We start from the raw sequence: 19,619 nt of genomic DNA on the forward strand, positions 1-19,619 counted from the left end.
ATCCCTGACAGTACTGTCTTATGGCAGAATTTATAAAGTTTATTGTGCCCTAATACCGGTGCACCTGTAGACAGTGATGCTTTACTGTAGAGCTAATTAGTTAACTTCAGTAAAGCACACATGTGCAAGCACTCACTAAGTAGCTCTGGCTTTTAGATGCCTGGCATTAGGTACTCTGTTCTTGCATGATGGAAATTGTACTCTTGCATTCCATCTAGAGAGCTCTTTGTTTCACAATTTGCATATAGTCATCATTATATTCATTGGAGCAGCTGGGACAGCTCCAAACCTACCTCTGTAACTATATTCCACTGAACTTCTAAGTCAGCTGCTATAAATTTAGAAATTTATAGATTTCATAGACATAGGGCTGGAAGGGACCTCAGGAGATCATTGAGGCCAGCCCCCTGCCCCAGGGGCAGGAAGTCAGCTGGGGTTGAAGGATCCCAACAAGATAAACGTCCAAATGTCTCTTAAAGGAGTCCAGAGTAGGTGCTTGCACCGCCTCTGGAGGCAGTTTCTTCCAGGCCTTGGGGGCTCGGACAGTAAAGTTTTTCCTTATGTCCAGCCTGAAATGGTCTTGGAGGAGTTTGTGACTGTTTGACCTTGTCATCCCTTGAGGCGCTCTGGTTAACAGGCGTTCCCCCAGATCCTGATGTACACCCCTTATATACTTATAAGTCCCCCCGAGCCTGCGCTTTTCCAGGCTGAAGAGTCCCATGGCTCTCAGCCTCTCAACATAAGGCCTGTTCTCTTGCCCTCTGATCATGTACGTGGCTCTCCTCTGGACTCTCTCAAGCTTCTCCACATCCTTATATACAATAAGGCATGCAGAGTGACAGATCACATGTCTCATATAAACTCCTTTTTTTTTTTACTTGTCTGGCATTCCTGGGTGCATTACTCGTAATCACACTAACAAGCATCTTGTCTAAAAATGGTTTCATCAGGCTCATGACATTGCCTTAGGGCTAACACTTAACAAGGTGAAAAGCAAACATTTTTTCTGCATGGTGGTAGACAAGAATAATTGTTTGCTAATGTGACATTGAGTGGATTATTGTTAAATTCCTTAAACTGAAGTACATAAGTTAGTAACTGTCTATGTAAACAGTGTTTGTAGGTGAACTGCTTTACTGGATTGCATAATATTGGAGACAGACTACCTGGCTCTTTCTTTGATTGTAACTGCTTGCTAACTGTATGGAGAAAGAGGAAGCCAAAGGCATGATTGCTCCTTGTTAGTAGAAAGCTAATTTGCAAGCAGGACTCCAGATAGCACCTCCCTGAGGCTTTACATGATAACTGGTTACTGACAGAACCTCTACAAGGCTAGTCTTCTGGGGATATTTGATTCAGTTCTGAGCCCCGGGCAGGTGATGCACAGACCTTTCAATGTCAGGCCTAATAGTGTAGCCAATGTGTCCAGCATCCACTAGCCACACTCCTTCCATGACTTAAATAGAAGAGGAGATCACTATCGATCCCAAGGCCTCAGGACTTGTCTAGATCTCAGTCTGTGCTTTTCCGCATGTGGCACTGGGGTGGGAAGTGCCAATGGCTGAAACCTACTACTCACCATTTACCCTGTTTATACAGAACTGGGGCTCAGGCCAGAGGCTAATCGGCTTCTCTTGGATTCTTACCATGTACAGGTGGATGTTTCAGCTGGTTTTAATCCCCATGGTGATAAATTATAGGTTATTATTAATGACTCATTTTTCCACAGCACTCATAAGAGCATTAAAGTCTTTAAGGAGCACACATAAAGATCTACTCCCTTGACTCAAGGAGATCAGAACTTAATGCTGTACCTGATGTGACAAGTGGGGAATGGGGACAGGGGAAAGGCAGGAGGGATGAGCACAGTGATGTACCATGGGTCTCTGGTACTTGGGGGCAAATGCTTGCATTTGCCCTCCCTGTCCTTCTTGTAGCAATACTTAAAGTCACATCACATGATGAGAAGTCTGAAGGACCTGGCCGGTGTGCCCCCCTACCCCGCCACGCCCCAGGCCAGGGCCTGGGGGCCATGGCCCCCTCCTGCCCCTCCATTGGTGCTTTCAGACTTGGAGGTGTCATGAAGAAATAGAGCCATATTTTTTTACAGTTCCAGGATAAGCTTAATAGAAACCTATCAATAGACTTTATTGACTGTATTTAGGTTTTGTCACCAATGAGAGTTATGGACAGAGGAACAGATATACAGAAGAATCAAGGCACAGATGTACAGGGAAATTAGTGCATTTCATCCAATAACTGGCAGTTGTATACATCTGAAGTATCATAATTAATCAAAAATGTATTTTGGCACTGTGGATTCCTTGACTTCACAGTGATGGATGATGATACCAAGAGTACTATTATAAGCCCCATAAAATTTTTGCTTCATAATGGATGGATACATTTGCCAACACACCAGACTTTTTTCCTTCTGTAAGGGTGCGTCTACATGTCGCTGTATGGTGAAGTTGTTACTATGCTGTGCTTTAGTACTTCCTTTTGGAAGTACTAAAACATGGTGCAGTAACTGCCCATACTGCATTGTATGGGTGGTGCATGCTTAAATTTTCATGCTGCATCACTGTAGCAGCGTGCTATAAGTGGGAAGTGCACTGATACAGTGATGTAGCTATTTATCACGAGTAGCCATGTGATTGCTATGTTGTCATAGCATGCCATATGGTGACAGAGGGTGCATCTATGCATTGCCCTAAGAGGCTTAAACTGAGAACATCTGTTAATCTCCTGACGTCAGAGGAGACAAAAATTCTCTGGAGGATTAAATGAAGATTTTGTATCTTAACTATTTTTTGTAGGTATTTGTTTTCTTATTGATAAGCACCAGAGAACCTTGAGTTGATCATCAGAAAAATTATTGAAGTAACAACACACCACAGACTATGCATCCATCAGAATTTCAGTCAGAATGGATTTCAGTCCTTGGGTAGAATTTTATTAGACATGGTCCTTAATGGCCTAGGGAATGTACTTTTAATGAAAAGGCAAATACATCCCAAGGCACAGTGCAATACTAAGCATAAAATGCAACTCTGATCATAAAATCACCGTAATATCACAAACATGAAAAGAAGCAATGCTCAGCATGTTTAGTTATCTTTTGCACCACACAATGCTCTGAAGACACAAAAGTATTCAGAATTTATTTACTATTGTTATGATGATTATTACTACGCTGCTGTAGGGATTAGGACTCTCAAATCTGTGCAACATGGACAACTGGCACATCAAAGAGCTGGACAAATAACTAAGGGCACTTTTCAACTTTTCCATGGTGATTTTGCAAGGTGCAATTGCAAATAAAAAGATTCCTTATGGAGTTGCAGAAGGAATGTTGAAGAAGAAATTTCTAGTGGGACAGACATGCTCTCTGTAAAGAGCATGGAAGATCCTCAGAGAATAGTGATGAAAAAGAAACCTCTAATGAGCAGAGGACCAAAAGGTAGACCAAAGAAATGCTCTGGAAAGGACCTTTGTCAACTTTGTCTTGGATTATGCATAGGATACCTTAATACCAAACTTAATAATCATAATAGCACTTGCAACATATTGCATTCATTCCATCCTCAAAGTACTGAGTTAATCTCAGTCAATTATTTTGGCAACACCCTTGTAAGGTAGGTAGAACTTATTATTAGTACTCTTTAACAGAGAGGGTGAAACGGATATAGGGTAGATAAATGAGCGAGTCAGAGGCAGAACTCTGGAGCCTCTGGGATGCAGTTTTACACTTAGTGGAACAGGTCAGCTGGATATGGCAAAGAAGAACTGCAAGAACTTTTGAAGTGAGATATTTTAGTCAATAGCAAGATAAAAGGCTGCTTCACAAGCAGAGACAGTGGGAGTTGCAAGCTTGACTAAATTTCAATGACTGACCTATGAAAAGTTCTTTCCCTTGAGAATGGGATTCTTCTGTTATCTCTGACCCTGAACAGTCTTGCTAAGACAGCCATCCTTGACTTAAAAAGGACCTCCTTATTTTGCGTGTTGCTTACTAGTTGCTTCTGGTCAGAAAATGCAGTGATAGTCCAAGGCAATATAAGGACCCTGGTCATCGCAGGAGAAGTTGAGGGTGGGATTGTCATCTATCATTTAAGAAAACCTAGTCTTTTTTTCTCATTTTCATTGATCTTTTGATCCTAATTACTTCATAGAGTAGAAGGCCCTCTGACAATCATACCACAGTACTCTTCCTCTACTGCAGTTTTGGTTTATTTTTTAATGAAGGATAAGAAACAGATGCCATGGTGAGCACTATTTAATTTTTTTTTTCCATTTCACAGGACTCAGAATGACAGCATAACAAATTTGTTAGGAGGAGGCCTTTCAGTTGATTTGTCATTTGTGGTTGTCATTTTTATCTGGACATTTGCGATACAATAACAAACTGCCTTCTCGGAAGTCCTTGAAAACTCTCTTGTCTTGGACTCACCCATCTGGGGAAAAATGCTTCCTGCCACAGGCTCCAAGGTTTGGGTCTGAACACGTCTTTCACAAGTGTTCATGTATGCCTACTCTTTGCTTCAATGTAGGGGCTAGGTAGGTTCCTGCTGTGGACTAATCTGTGAAAAGCCAATAAAAGCTCACTCCAGAGAACACCTTCCATTATGCACTTAACTTATATTATTAAAAGACCTTATAAAAGAGGAAATTCACATTTGATTAAATATAAGATGAAGCTGCTGGGATGCTGCTGATTAAGTTCTGAAAAGAACTCCTTGGAAGAAAAGAAATGATATCAACACCTCAATTATTTGAAAAAAAACAAAACCAAGAAAAATTAGTAAAAACAAGAACAGTTTTGACAAGCCCCATGAAATCTTTGAACCATCATGGACAGATGAACTTGTTAATAGACCAGTCTTCTTCCCTTTTAGGAGAAGTTGTAACTGCTAAACTTTAGGAGGTGATTACTGTAGGATACAATATCCATTGAACCTGCATTATTAATAGCAAATATTTTTGAAGAGCAAAATGAAAACCGAACAATGATCTCCTCAGGATAGTGTGAAGTTCCAGATTGAGCTAGCAAGGTTGCAAGAGATTAGAATAAAAATTGAAAGAACAACCAAAGAATTGGGCCAACAGCTCCTGTATAGATTGGGAATACCATAAAGGTTTGGGTCTGAGCAATCCCAGAGCTAGCCCTCAGGCCTTCTCACCTGTCAGTCCCTGGAACTACATGCTAATCTTCTTTGATGTATCTATATTTTAATTTTTTGTCATGCTATGGTAAGGTACTACAGGTTATGATTAAGGTAAATTGGCAGTGATATTACAGGGCAGAATTGCAGTACCAAGGGTACTATACATCTCTCACAAAGTGTTGTTGAGTAAATTATGCAGGAGCCAAAAACCTAAATCTCCTTGATACATTATTGACTACAATAGTTAACCAAGTCCTTGCAGAAAAGCAATTCAGCTTTAGAAAATGAAGTACATGGAATTTTGTTTGTAATTCACAAATTACTGGAAAAATGTGGAGAAGAAAAGAGAAATGTAGCATTTGGCCTCTCAAAAATCTTGAGTCTGCCATACTCCTATGACTGTGGAAAGTGTCTAGTTTGGAGATCCAGAGAGATGCTGCACAAAATAACTTAGAGGGAGAGTATGATGAATTACCTTCTGCAGATAATTCTGTGCTTTTATGCACACTGTGTAAGGAATTGGCCAATAGTGAGGCAGGTAGGCATTATGGACTGACCATCAGTTTGAAGAAGCTCTGACAGCCCACCAGCCTCCAAGTGGATACATGTGTATACAGTAGTGAAAGGTGCTAAACTTGTTGTCAGACTTTTGTTCTTAGTTGTCAGAAGATCTTTTTCTTAATCAGATAACAAATTAATGCCTGGATAAAAAAGAAACATTCTGCTGACTGCAACAGGGGTTCAGAGCTAACACGTAGAATCCCAAGAGCCACATTAATCATATCAGGATGACTGATCATTTACTCTGTGGTTTTGTTTATACAGGGAACACAAGGTCCCGTATCACAGGCTCATCATTTGTTTGGAGAATATTTTTTTCCAAGAAATATGGGGTTTTGTTAAATCAAAAACAGTAATTCTGGAAAATGTTTGTTTTATTTCCTTGCTTATCATAAAGACATTTCTAAATGGAAAATAAAAAAATATCATTTCAAAATAGTGGATCTCACTGTTCAAGCTGCAGCAGTTCCTAATGCTGCCAGCATAGATAGTATCTCTTAATAATTATAGCCAAAGTATTGCTGGGATGTGAAAACATGGAAATATACATGATCAACATAATCTTGGAGTTATCTTATACTTAAAGTGCTGAGATTAGCATTAATGAGCTTACCAATACAAGGTGTAGTCTGCAGGTTTGTCATTGCCCTGAAATAGAATAGTTTTCTGAAAGCATACTGTTAGGTTTACAATAATTTGGATTTTTAAGAAGTATTAGCTTTACAGCTGAATACAAGGCATGACCTGTGGCCTAGTAATGCAGCTGACCACAAGGCAGAATGATAGCTAGGCCTTTGCTTGTGTCAAATAATCATTTTAACTACAACAAGCATTTTCTGAGTTAAAAAGTGAATCTGTGTCTGTGTGCTAAAAAAAATCAGCTACAGCTAGAAATAAGATAAGACAGAGGAACCATTGTTTGAGCTTACTGGTTGTGTCCTTGAGAAGTATCTTCTACTGTATAAGGTTTTGCTAACATAATGTTACTGTTACTTAACTTTCAGCTTTTAAAAAAGTGCTAGTTCAGCTTAATAGAAATATGCTGTTACAAAGATTTATAGAGCACCGCCCCAAGTATTGCTTTTTGTTAACCATATAGTCTTGCTTTGTTATAAGAAGTATAAAAGATCGCCTCACCCTTGAGGGGGGGCCATTTTGCCTTTTGCTGGCTTTATGGTCTTTGCTCGAGCAAATAAACAGCTGTCTTTCTTTACCCGCGTTGTCTGTCAATCAAATTACAGCTAGACAACGGACCTTAGGGAGGTTTCTCCCACCACAAAGGCAAGCAACACTTCTGAAAGTGAGCTGGAATGGGCACACCCTCCTTATAGAGAACAGCCGGATGCCAAAGAAAATGTTGACAGACAATGGAGACAGAATGTGATTTGTGAGAAGCAGCAAGAGGAAGAACATGAATGAGGCAAACAACAAAACATGGCGCATAAAATTTCCAAGTGCATTAAGTAAGAACAATAAGAGACAGTGTATTACACTGGCAGAGGAAAATGTTGGAAGCTTAGCAAGCACTACACATTTTCCAGCCCGACATATGTAAAGGGAAGATCGGGCTTTTCCTGTTAATTCTGCTCTTGAAAAGATACTAATGGTCAATGACCATGGGCAGAACTAGCTATTCTAGGAAGTAGCTATTATATTGCTCCCTTGACAAACTTCCAGAAGTGTCTATTCTAGAAGACAATGAGTGGGCAGATAGCAGGTGGATTTCTTTAAGGGGTTTCAGGCAGGGAGGAGTTAGGTGTAGAGAGATGTGAAAACCTTCCTCTGAGAGACAGCTGGGTCCTGTGGAATTGTTCAGAGTGCTAAATAAATACTGCTAAGGATTCACCCCATCAAGTATTTTGATTGTTTCTCTCCTTCCCCAGTGCAGCATTCTGACTGAAAATCAGATTGGGTCCCCAGTTTAGGGGATCATTTTAGCTACCTTTCTAAATACACGGAGTCTTTCCCAACTTGCTTCAGGGACACAGTGGAAGGATTTCTACTGCCTTTCCTTAGCTTGAGCTCATGCCTGTATAGATCTCTTGCTCCTGATATTCTCCATGATGCGAAGTCTCGTGTAAACTGTGTACCTGGCTAGTATGAACATCCTCTGTTCATAGATGACAGGTCACAGATGGAAGCACTTGATACCTATTACTACACAAAGACATCTCACTTCTTTCAGGAAGAGTAGCAGCTTCTCCTGTCTTCTCTTAGAAGTACCTTAATCCATGTAACTGGAGGTGCATCAAATCAAGTAGTTGCATGCATGCAGGGCATAGTTGCTTGAAAGCCTATATCCAATAGAACCTTTTCCTTTGGATTGTCAGAAAGAAAAAGACTCTGATTTAGAGAACCTCTGCCTGAAGTTTTCCCACACTGACTTCAGCAAATTGAACCCCCAGAGAATGTGCTTTGGCAGACAACACAATACATAGATGTAAAGTGTGATTGATATGCAATGTGGTTTTTTTATGTTTTCCACTCCATTGCACAGGCCAGGATTTATAAGCAAGCTAAAATGATCTGACAGACTGAAGTCTGATCACACCTAGCACCAATGTACTTTTCCCTGCAAGTCTGTGGATAGTAGTCTCTTAGACATTAGTGCTGGAAAAGACCTTTGTGGAAAATGGTTACAATTGCTCGTTCCTTTGTTTGTCTTCAGTGTCAATATGTTCCATGTTGCTGTTGTACAGCTTTCATCATAAATAAAAACCTGATTATACAGAGAATAATATTACCAATGGACTTTAAAAAATAAGCCATTGACATGTAAACTGTTTTCTTTGTGTTTTGGAAGACAAAGTTCTTTAGGTAAATCTGATATCTTTTATCAGGCCAATTCAGATAGTTGGAAAAATTCTTCTTTGCAAGCTTTTGGGTACAACTACCCTTTGTCAGGTCGAGGAAGCATCTGCAGTTGGTGTGTGCGCTCTTCCTGTATGGAATGAATAGTAAAGAAGCCAGAGGCTGGTATGCATACAAGAAAGCCAGTCAATGAAGATAAAAAATGAGGAGCTGGTGGGTGAGAGAGAGCCTGGGGGGGAGGGGGAGAGGTGAATGAATGTAGCTGGTAAATAGTGGAGAGGTACCTGAAGAGTCAGATATCAGGCAGGTTATAATGTGTCATAAATCCAATGTCTATATTTAGTTCATGATTGTTTCTATCCAGTAGGTCGATGAAGTGAAGTTTGTAGGCTCGTCTGTGAAAGATGTCATCTGTGTTTGTGATTTCTGGAGGCAAATGAAAGGCCCTCAGGGAAATTATTCTTGGCGTAAGCAATAGGCCTAACCAACCCCACAGAAAAGGAAACCAAACTCTCTAATGTTGACACCCACTGAGGAAAGTCTAAGTAGAGATATGCAGGGCTCAAGAGCTTGGAGTCTGACTGAATATTGAGCTGTGCATCTTGCTTTGGGTTGTATTCTTAATTGCTGTTGCTATGAGTTGCAGCATCAAGAACAGTTTCATGGCCTGCTCCCAGCAGAAGGGTAATGGTAGCAACAGTGCTGTTGTTGGTGGAGCTAGAATTTGCTCAGTCTCTGTACAATGTGTCCCTTTCAGGTTAGCTGGTGAAACTGGCAATTTTTCTGGTGGTAGTTTTAGTGGAGGATTCATTGGGAGGGGCCTGAGTGCTGGAGGCTGTACTAGCGAAAGCTCTGGACCTGCTGTAGAAGAAGGTGTGCAAGGTGGCTTTAGGGGGGGTGGCCTTGGTGGTGACTTTCTTGGAGTTGGGGGGTCATTTAGCTGGTGATGGCCTCTTAGTCTCTAGTGATAAAAACATGACCATGCAAAGCCCAAATGATCACTTGACTTCCTACCTAGACAAGGTGCGGTGCCTAGAGGAAGAGAACACTGAACTGGAATGCAGGATCTGGGAATGGTACATGAGACAAGGCCCCATCTGTGAGCCAAGGGACTACAGCTGCTACTACAGGGAAATAGAAGATCCTCAAAACCAGGTAGAACCTCCTTTTTCACCCAGATTCTAATCATTCTCTTTGGCTTCTCTTGAAATCATTGGTTAGATCCTAATGCACATGGCAGAGGCATTATTTCATGTACATATAGAAGTAAGTGAGGACAACTGCTACTTTGAAACTCTGGTTTGAGGGCATGGAAAAGTCCAGCAATACCATGAAAATGGACCATTGTTTCAACATGGTCAGATGGCTTTGGATAGTGTTTAGATTTCCCAGTTGAATTTAAATTTAACAGTCCTGGTGAATGAAATGGTATCTTAATGTGTTAATAGTTTTGGATTCAAGGAAAAAAAAACCCTCTTAGGGCTCCTATACACGTGACACACTGTAATTACAACACATTGGAGCAGCTTGATTAATCGAGTCTGCTGGACCGTGGTAATTACCGCACTCCAGCAGACTCAAGCGTCATGTGTATCAGTGTCCCTGCTCTGAAAAATGGTGGCAGAGTGCTTTAAACTAAAGCTCGTTCAATGCTGCCATCTTTCAGCACAGGGATGCTGATACTCTGGAAGCTGCACTAATTAAAGTCCCCCCAACCCCCCTGAGCATGTCTATAAACACCCTTAAGAGAGTGAAAGTGCAAGTGAATAAATCTTGTGCATCAGCAGAGCTTGGTGTGATCCCACTCAAATTACAATAATTTATGAACAGGAAACGATGCGTATTATGGGATTTTTATTCACTTATGTTTCTTGGTTCTTTGCTGCTTCAGCAGTCCCAAAGCCTCTTTTTTTATTTGCTTTTCCTGGAGACCCATTAATTTTCTGTGACACTATGGTCACTTAGCTTCCATGTTTACCATCTTATCTGTTAACAGTAATTTGTCTTAGTTTGTATTCTCTTTTATCTAAGCTGTAACATTCACTCATGCAGATAACTGGACTTTCAAGTGTCTCCCATATTAACATAGGTGCTACTATGCCTTAGAAATAAATAATTCTTTGAACTTTATATTGCTTAGGTGCTGCAAGCTCTTCTATCTACATTTTAAGCAAGAGTGTTTCCTGAAAACTGTAAAGTGTCTATGAATGTTGATTGTATTAATATGTACACCAGGCAATGCTGATATTCATATCAGACACATTTCTTTGCATGGTGCATCTGCTTTGCTGCACTGTGGGCATCTTCTGATAGAAAAACAGCTTAATGGCTCTGGGATGTGCAGCTGCACTTTCAGCTCTTTGCTGACACTATACTCTCACATAATTTAGAACAGCATGCCTTCAGGCTACTCTAATGTGTGATGGGGGTCAGCTGCAGAGATGAGCAGTGGGGTCAGGGATGTACAAAGGTCTGTGTTAAAGCAGGTACTTTCAGGATCTGGGCAACAGATGCCACTGTTATATTTCCATGGTGCATGAGAAGGAACTGCTTAGTCTCTGGGAATGTTGGTCTCTTTCCCATTGTTGTGCCTATAATGGGCTCCTTTTACTGTCTGCCCTAGTGCAGAGTGAAGAACCAGTGGTGCTGAAAGTCCCCTCTACCATTCCCTTTTTCAGATCATTTGTGCAACCATGGAGAACAAGATCCTTCTGAACATTGATAACAGCAGGATGGCTGCAGATGACTTCTGAGTGACGTGAGTATGTCTTCATACAGGACAAAGCTAGTCAAAAGTCCCTGTGTTCCCACATCTCAGTCATGTTCCAGAAATAAAACACAAAAAAGCCTCAGAAAACTATTGAACTTCCATATCCATGACATGATAAGCCATGATTATGATGACAGATGCAATCCATGAACATTGCATTTTGCAGGCAGTTTGAAGCATTTATTTGGCCTTTCCTTCCAAAAGAGCTTTTGGATATGGGAAATTCCATTACTTTATTTGGGGGTGTAACCAAGTACAACTCCAGGAGTGGCCATCATGCCCCTGGAGCCCTCAGTCTTTATCAACCTGCTCTCTCTTTGAGCAAACTCCCCGTTTCCTCGTCTGCCATGCCTTGATGTTATAATATTTTACGCAAAGGGAGGCCGTCCATTCTGGGCATCATATTAGTCTCTGCACCTCACAAGCCCTCTTTCTGGTTCTAAACCTTGTTCTAGCCTGAAAATAAGTCTAGGATTTTCCTGAAGGGTTCACCTGCTTGGCCTTTTCCACCTCTTAACTGAACCCTCTAGTCTCTGGGCTACAGGTCCCTGTCCCTGTCAGTCTCTGGCTGTGGCCCTCCTCAGCCTTTTCCCTCTGTCCTCGGGCCCTGGACCCACTCCTAGGCCAGATGAGCTCTCTGGGCTCCCTAGCCCTGCTTGCTCTCTTTCTTGCTCACCCAAAGGGTCATTTCTCCATTCTCCTGCACAGCTGCTTTCCCTGCCAATGCACCAATGTAACAGGCACTCGTCCCAGGGGTGGCTGTGATGTCCCCTGGTAGCCACTCAGTCCCTGCTTTGTCCTCGCTTCTTAAGATTGCTCCCCTTCACTTTTCCTGCCATGCGTTGTTGTTCTTAGATCTTTGGAAAGAGAGGCTGCCCCAGGGATCCCCAATCCCATGTATCTTTACTTTGCCTTAAGTTACGTGGGCTCCATCTTCCCCAGTATGGTACCCACATCCATTTCTCACAGGTGTTACTCATTCCTCTCTCTCTCTCTGCTGTTCCTAACATCCCTCTCAGGCTAAGGGCCCCTTGTCCTTGTTGACACATGCTCCTCCTGGGCTACTGGCTTCTTAGCCCCCTCAGTCTCTGGCTGCAACCCCCCAATCTTTGCCCCCTCCCACTGGGCCCTGATTCTAGGCTAGTTGAGACTCATGGGCTCCCCTGGCCCTGCCAGTCTCCATGCTGTGGACCTCCTTCACTTTTGGCCCCTCTCTCTGAGCCCTGGCCCCCCTCTGGGCCAGTGAGACCTTTGGGTGCTCTGGCCCTGCTTACATGCACCCCTCATGGGCTACAGACCCCTGGGCTCTCTGGCCCTGCTTACACTCACCCCTCCTAAGCTCTCTCCTCTGGGTCCCAATCCCTCTATTCTGTTTCCCAGGACTCTGTACTCCCAGGCCTGGTGGGACCACCTCATCCCCTTAGTCCCTTTTCCAGACCTCCAGAGTTGCTTACCCCAGCTCAGGTGTTACCCAGGAGCCCTGCTGACCAGGAGCTCCTCTCTCTATAGCTCTCAGGGCTAGACTGCCTAATTAGATTAGGACCTAGGTTGATATGTTTTAAGCCTGGCCTGTCTGGTCAGGTGACCCTTTAATTGGCCTCTGCCACACATGCAGGCTGCTTTTCATATTGCCTATCTCACTTTAAAGTAGCAGGAGCATCAAGCCTTCTGTTACAGGGGTGAGAAAGAATTTGCTTCTGTTGCTGCAATGCTAAAACTATAAACACGAAAAGAGTGTCAAGATCTGCATTCATAGGAAATATAAAAAATAAAACATACCTGGAGTGAAACACATAACACCTGGAGTGAAAAAGGAGTTTTGTTTCTGAGTTGTTTAAGTGCAGCTTATGGGCAATGAAGCTCTTTGCCAATTAAACACAGAGAGGAAAATAAAGAAGCTAGGGAAACTGACCTATCTGAGCTGTATACAGCACAAACACTATAGGGGGAGATCATGTACTGACTATCGTATCTTCCTTGCCCAAGGATTAGGTTTGAAACTGATTGTGGATTTGTCACTGCATGGAGGCTGCTGACATTGTTAGCTTCTAACCAGCTCTAGAACAGCTGGCTAGATGCCAGCCTGGCTTGCAGTTACAATTTGAGGCTCTGACTGATGAGCTGTGCTGTCTTAAGAGGAACCATGAGGAGGTAGGATTCCTTCTTAATTAGTAATAATAGTACCTTTACATTGTCAAATATATTTAATCTGAAACTAGTAAATGAACGTACAATCAACAAGTAGATTATCCAATAGTTACATGTTGTGGGGGCCATCTGAGGTTTGTGCTATTCCAGGGGTTTTCAACCTTTTTTAACAAGTGTATCCCTTCTGCCTCGAAGTTTTAGCTCATGTACCCCTTTATATTTTTTTCTTGTTTTTAAGGGGGGGGGGGCACAGGGAAAAGATTGAGGCCCCCATGGTGAGAGAGGGAGTAGGGCTGGGACTGGGGCGGGGGCAGGTGTTGCACAGCCAAGGTGGAGTGTGGGACGGAGCCAAGAGAGCAGTTCATCTGGAGGGTGCGGGGGGTGGGGGGCAGCTCCCACCACTGAGCGCGCCCTGGCAGAGGCCTTGGGGGCATGTCTCCCCCAGATCTGTGTGTGGGGTGGAGGCAGCTGCTGCTGCAGGCTGCACTCTGCACCCTGCTGCCACTGGCCCGAGAGCCACATGCCCAAGAGCCATGTGCCTAGGCTGGCTATTGCGGTACCCCAAGAATAGAGGACAATTACATTTAGTGCAACTAAATGCATTTAGTTGCATTTAGCGTCCCCACCACCATGAATGTCGCATGTCTCCCAAGGCTGGGGGGCATGGCGAGCTCCTGCAGGCAGTGGTGGCATCAGCGGCAGGGGCCTGGCGGTGGTAAGCAGTGAGCTCCTGCAGGCAGCCGCGGTGGTGTCAGTGTTGGGGGTGGGCTACATGTGCCTGCTGCCACTGGGTGAGCAGGGAACAGATACACACACAGGCAGATGCAGACACACACACACACAGGCAGGCAGATGCAGACACACATACACAGATGCATACACACACACACAGGCAGATGCGCGCGCGCGCGCACACACACACACGCAGATGGAGATGCAGACATTCCCCCTAATGGGTAAGCATGTGTCAGGGGAAGGGCCAGGGCGGGGCGGGGGAGTGCGAAGGGGCTGAGGGGGGCCAGATTGGGAATGGCGGGGGGGGGGGGGGGAGGGGAGCAGGTCTTTGTGTCCGATCCCAGGAGCAGGGCTGGGGAGGTGAGGGCAGCGGTACCCCTCTGTGGGCTGCACATGCATCGGCTGGCTGGGGAAGGAGGGGTTTACATGCAGTGGCTGCTGCTGTTACCACCACCCACCACCATGCACCGCTGTCACTTTCCTTTGGCCTATCGCACATGCAGCTCCTCGGATTGTTGATGGGCCTCGTGCCTGGCCAATTGTGCGCCGCCTGTCAGCATCCCATGGAGCTGCATGTGCAATGGGCCATAGGAAAGCGGTGCAGGCACAGGTGCAGCAGCAGCGGGAGTGTGAGGCGTTGGGTGGTGGTGACAGCGGTGGTCACTGTGTGCAAGACCCCCCCCCACCTTGTCTGGCAGGGGGGCACTGCTGCCCTTGCCCCCCTCCCCAGTCCTGCTCCTGGGAGTGGGTACAGAGAGTAAGCTGAGGTGTGGGGCAGGGAGGTGCCATGGTATGCTCTGTGGGGCTGGTGGCACCCAGTGCACCCCTCCCCTTCCCCCAGTAAGAAACAAAGTATGGGATGCACTGGGGGAGATGCTGCCACTGAGGGAGATGCTGCCACCGCCCCCCAGGATGTGCTCCGTCCTCGCCTGCCCCTGTGTATGTCCTATGACCTGTCTAAGTACCCCTAGGGGCATGTGTGCCCCCGGTTGACAACCCCTGTGCTATTCTATTCAATTCATTTTCTGGATGGGAAAGCTGATGCCCAGAGAAGAGAAGTGACTTGTTCAGCAGCAAAGAGCAAGTCAGTAACAGAGATTGGAGTAGAACCCAGGAGTTAATTTGCTCACCACTAACTCATTCTCTCTTCTTCTCAAGGCAACACTTCAAGAAGCTAATACTGTATTTACTCACACACCACATGTCTAAGGAGGATAGCTGATTTTCTGTCCAGAATAAAAGCAGTTAGCTTTGATTCCTGATCCACCATGCAGTAGCAGTTGTATTACTATTCAGGCAGCTGTGGGAGTCAATTGACATAGTTCATTGTTCTTCACTCCACAGGTGTTAACAGTAGTCTCTCCTTTTTAATCAAGCCAGCTTTTCTTTGGGTTATTTTGCTGTCTGCTAGCTGCTCCTAGTTTCTCTACTCCTATTTCACAGTACTGAAAACTCTTTAGCTCTTTTCAAAGTCATAGATCTACCAAGGGAGGCCAGTCTTTAGCAGCAGCTAGGGTTCCAGTTTTTAGTTAGGCAGGAATGGAAGGGTGAGTCAGCTGAAGCTGCAGTTCTGTCTCTGCTCTGTGTAGCCATCACTCTGTAAAAATATTCTTTTCTTCATTCTGACTTCCCAAAACAAGATGCATGTCTTATTTGGGGGCATGTGGTATGTGGGAAAATACAGTATATGACTATCAGAACTGGCTACTGCATGGCTTTGCTGGCTTCAGCCTCCCTCGGTGACCACATCTGGATCCTTAATCCATGCCCCTTCAGGGAAATGTGTGGATTTTGCTCATCAGGTTTGTTTCTTCAGTCAATCTTCATCATACAGCAACTGGAATGGTCAGGTAGATGTAGAAATACAGATCTTTGTAGGAACCTCATTTTTCCTCAGCAGAACAGTCAGAAGTTTCTCACTCTGGTTCCATTCATCCTCACCCTCCCTACAACACAGAGTTGGTGCATAACCCATTGCTGCCTAGTAAGTGTTTTTGGAGTCAAATTCACTAGGGAATCAGGCTGACGAGGCTCTATTGATTTCATGGGAGCTGTGCACTGAGCCAGGGAGGGGCCTCACAGTGGAGTTGCTTCATGTGGCTGCTCCATACTCACCCTGTGAATATCGCTGCTACTCTGCTTTTTTTTGCAGGAAATAAATCATCTGAGAAGTCCGTCAACTGGAGATGTCAATGTGGAGGTCAACATTTGTCCTGACCCAGATCTGAGGAAAAGCCTTGAGGGCAAACAATGCCAGTATGAAAATACGATGGAGTGCAACCACAAAGAGGCTGAGCAGTGGCATGCGTGCAAGGTAAAATGCTCACACTATACCTGCAGACCCCTGGACATCTTGATAATACAGTGAGAGGCTCTCTAGACAGAACTCAAATAAAGAAATACTTACAGTGAGGAACAAAAGGAGAAGAGAAATTAAGAAAGAGTACCAGAGACATTTCAGTATCAAAGAGTCACACAATGAGAAAAAAGGAATGCTGTATGCAATATGGCCAAGAGTGGATTGAAGTATTTAATTATATTTCCAAATTGCTTTTTAGCTCAGGGCAGGGGCAGCAAGATGGCTTGCAACATGTCATTACAGCTGCGTAGTGGTATAACTGGGTGGGACTTCAGAGGACTGGAATAACAGGGTCTCCTAAAGAGCAAGGAAGCTGTCGGGGATAACCAGAAGATAGGTGCATTGGAGAGCAGTGAAATGAAAGCTTCCAATAGCTCACGGCCTCCTTACAGCCTTTGATTAGCTACTCCTTTTCTTTCCTTCCCCACTGCTGAGTGCACCATCTTCTCCTGACACTGATCTTTAAAAACCCACTAAATATTTTCATTTTGTTCCTTTGTAACGTTTCAGATTGAGGAGGTGAATCAGGAGATCATCACCAGCAGTCAGGAGACAGGTCAAACAACAACCAGATCACTGAACTGAGATGTTGACTGCAAGCCCTGGAGACCTGCAGGCCCAACTCAGCCTAGTATGTCTTGCTACTACCACGTATATCTTACCTATCTTTGAATGATAGATGGATTTCTGAGATAGTGGGTAACTAGTCATCCCTACCACTGTGGGTAGAAGTGATAATACAGCTGCCAGTTATGATGCTTGCAGACATTTGCTTTTATTTCTACATTTGAACAACCCAGCTTTCTGAGTCTTAATCAGTTACATTTAGCCCAGAGATAATGTGCTTTTCCTCCCCTTGAGTATCAGAATGGGACTCTGGAATCCTCTTTGTCTGAAAATGAATGTCGCTACAACACCCACCTTGCTGGGATACAGGATTGGATTGACACTGGGGCTGGAGCGGCCCCAGCCCACAGCAACTGACTGATCTACTAACAGAAATGGAGTGCCAGAACCAAGAATACCAGACCCTTCTGGATGTCAAATGCCACCTGGAGCAAGCGATTCAGACCTACCGCTGCCTGCTGGAGGGAGGACAGAATGATACTGTGCATGTAGACTATAGGCTGAGGAGGGCATAAGTCATACACTAGTGCTTTGAACTGTGGAACGTGAGAACTAGCTTGGTTTTATTAGCAATTCACAGCAGGTTTAGAGGTTTGGCTAAGAAATACTTGAGTCAAAACATGAGTCAAACTTCTTTTCCTTCTTCACGATCTCCAGACATGGACAGGAGAACGCAGGGGAACAGGTTCTATTCTACTTTTGATGGTGGAGCATTGTAGCATGTCTTGTCTTGCTATATGCTTCCCATTGTAGGCTGGTCAGGAGATTCTAAGAAATGTTGTAACTTACCCATTGCCACTATCAAGTAGGAGCTGGGATTGAAAATAAAACCCAATATATTGACTTGGGTCTCCCATGATGTCCCCATGGCAAAACAGGGGAACTGCAGCCTTGACAACCTTATGGTCCAATGGCTGGGGAACTGGCTCTGTGGTCGGATCCAGAGAGTGATAATCAATGGAACGGTGTCAACATGGTGCATAGTGACCAGTGGTGTCCCCCAGGGCTCTCTGTATTTGGACCAGTACTCTTTAATATATTCATAAATGATCTGGATTCAGGTTTAGTTAGGGATGATCATATCTTGAGTAGAGGAGTTGGACTAGATGACATCTGGACATCCCTTCCCATCCTACTCTTTTGTGTCCTATGCTACAGGAGATACTTGTCTTCTCCTCTGAGAAAGTAATAATTCCTTTCATCTCTCTTAACAGGTCATTGCTGAAGGACATGGGACTAAGTAGACTGCCTGTCATTTCATCATGCACGACCCTTCCTTTCCCCCCCGCTCACAAGCAAATCAGTGAAAAAGTGACAGCAAAGTGTAAGGAAAAGGAAGGAGAAATGCAGTGGACATTTGCTTGGCTCTATTAATGCTATCCATCCACTGAGGCGCATTTGAGTTGTTCAGAGGGGCCATATTCCTGTCTATTATGCTGCTTGCTTCTTATCTTTTGTAATGCTGTTTTTTCAACCACTGCTACCCAGTTGTGTGCTGTGGCTGGTAATCTACCAAATGATTTAAAATAAAACTCTGCTACTGCTGATGCATCCAGAATCCTGTGCCTAAGAGGTGATTGCTTCCTTCAGTCTTTACATAGTGTATGGCGGCAACCATACGAAAAGCTGCAGTTCTACACAATATATTGCTTTTAACAAGCAAGCTTGACCAAAAATGCTTGGCTACAGTGTCTCAACACAGGCTAAATCTCTGTGCAGCTTCCAAACTGTCTTTTGTCAGAACCAATGTGCCAGGAAATGTCAGTCTTCTCTCCCCAGCTGTGTAGTTTCCTCATTGGATTCACAGTAGGTGTAGGTTTTGGGAGAACCCCTGTGCAAAGGGGAGGGGTGGCTATTCCTAGTGTAGAAGGTAGCATGAATAAAAGCAAAAATGGGGAGAACCGGAAACTATCAAGCAAGGATTGTCAACAGAGCACAGGAAAAGGGCTCAAGGAGAGTTGGTTAAAAAGTTTCTATTGAACTTGTTTAGTGGAAGACCAGCTCTAGTCCTGAAGTTCAGTGCAGAAGACAGGTTATCCAGGAGGCCACTGCCTGTGGTTAATGGAGAGTTGCACTCCACGTGAAAGACTGTGATAGAAAGGGGGGTGGGGGGGGAGGCAGAGTGAACACAGCCTCCAAAGTCATAGAAAAGAAATACAATGGCAACAAAAGAACTGATACTACAATGTACAAATGAAGATACTAGGAAGAAGCCCACTAGTTCCAGGCCCAGGAAACTGTCTGAAATCAGGCATTATTAAATACTTTATGTGGCAAGTTTTCATGCAAGACTATATGGAGCCCAGATTTTTTTTTATACTAGGTTGTTTTATTCTGCAACAGAGTCACCATACACTCTCTACTAGGGGATTTTGTATTTAATTCCAAAAAGTTTACATTAATGAAATTAAGGTTTGACAGCAGTGCCCCATGCCCTTAC

The 19,619-nt window shown here is 44.0% G+C and overlaps 1 long non-coding RNA gene across 2 annotated transcripts; it reads left to right on the forward strand.

Moving 5' to 3' along the window:
* Positions 1-4,090: 4,090 nt before the first annotated feature.
* On the forward strand, positions 4,091-18,737 carry LOC109280454 (uncharacterized). 2 transcript variants are annotated; one of them, XR_002086784.2, is made up of 6 exons: positions 4,091-4,268; positions 9,559-9,695; positions 11,219-11,298; positions 16,346-16,507; positions 17,063-17,183; positions 18,394-18,737. It is a non-coding gene; the product is annotated as an uncharacterized LOC109280454 (long non-coding RNA). The 2 variants fall into 2 exon arrangements; XR_002086779.2 differs by lacking the exons at positions 4,091-4,268; positions 9,559-9,695; positions 11,219-11,298 and adding an exon at positions 13,339-13,461.
* Positions 18,738-19,619: the final 882 nt, after the last annotated feature.

The sequence above is a fragment of the Alligator mississippiensis genome, chromosome 4, assembly GCF_030867095.1.
Source record: "Alligator mississippiensis isolate rAllMis1 chromosome 4, rAllMis1, whole genome shotgun sequence".
Lineage (NCBI taxonomy): Eukaryota > Metazoa > Chordata > Crocodylia > Alligatoridae > Alligator > Alligator mississippiensis.